The following is a 756-nucleotide window of genomic DNA, read 5'->3' as shown; positions in this document are numbered from 1 at the left end:
AGAAGAAAGTGTTTATTTACAACGCCTCAGCTGATCTTTTGTACTGTACACCTGAAGGCTAACCATAGGAAGAACAACTCACTGGGCAACGTCCTTCCTACTGAACAACTACATTTGGAGCCTGTGGCACTGTGGGACGAGGATGTAACAATAATAAACAAAGACACATCACATTACATTGCCAGACGCCATGTATCCCAGACAGGGTGGCCAAGGGCTTAGAGTTAATTGTTTTACAGGGAGGGGCACTAATCCTCCACCAACCAGACTTGACGTAGGGATGCCAACAGCATCTGGTGTTCCCAGGCGGTCACCCATCCAAGTACTAACCAGACCCAACGTTGCTTAACTTCGCTGATCGAACGGGAAGCGGTGTACTCAACGTGGTATGGCCGTTAAATTCGTGCGTATCTGAGAAGTGAGAAATACGCAATTACTCCATGCTGGCGACTTCAGTATAGCTAGTTTTTTTTTTTTTTTTTGTGCTGGTGACTAATGACTTTAAATTTTTTTTTTTTTTTTTTTTTTTTTTAATGAGCGCCGAAAATGGTTCTTGGCGAAATATGCGTGATGCTGGACAGCCATTGACGTGTTAGTTAGGTCAGCAGTTTTTTTCTTGATTGGTAATGAGGATTTTCAAGAGGCTTAGTGGCAATTTTTGGTGATTAAAATTTTTATGGGGAGTGTTAGAAGCCAAACTAGTTGGTTAGGCTAGGTTAGAATGCGCTGGTGTGTCCAGTCGACGACTTCGTATGT

General features: G+C 43.0%; 1 non-coding gene across 1 annotated transcript; it reads right to left on the bottom strand.

The window, feature by feature from the left end:
* Positions 1–281: 281 nt before the first annotated feature.
* LOC145390510 (5S ribosomal RNA) lies at positions 282–400 on the bottom strand. Its single transcript, XR_013895658.1, has one exon. It is a non-coding gene; the product is annotated as a 5S ribosomal RNA (ribosomal RNA).
* Positions 401–756: the final 356 nt, after the last annotated feature.

Source organism: Coenobita brevimanus, chromosome 14 (assembly GCF_032717465.1).
Source record: "Coenobita brevimanus isolate Jiangsu-jjx chromosome 14, ASM3271746v2, whole genome shotgun sequence".
Lineage (NCBI taxonomy): Eukaryota > Metazoa > Arthropoda > Malacostraca > Decapoda > Coenobitidae > Coenobita > Coenobita brevimanus.
This window is presented reverse-complemented; position numbering and strand designations above follow the sequence as displayed.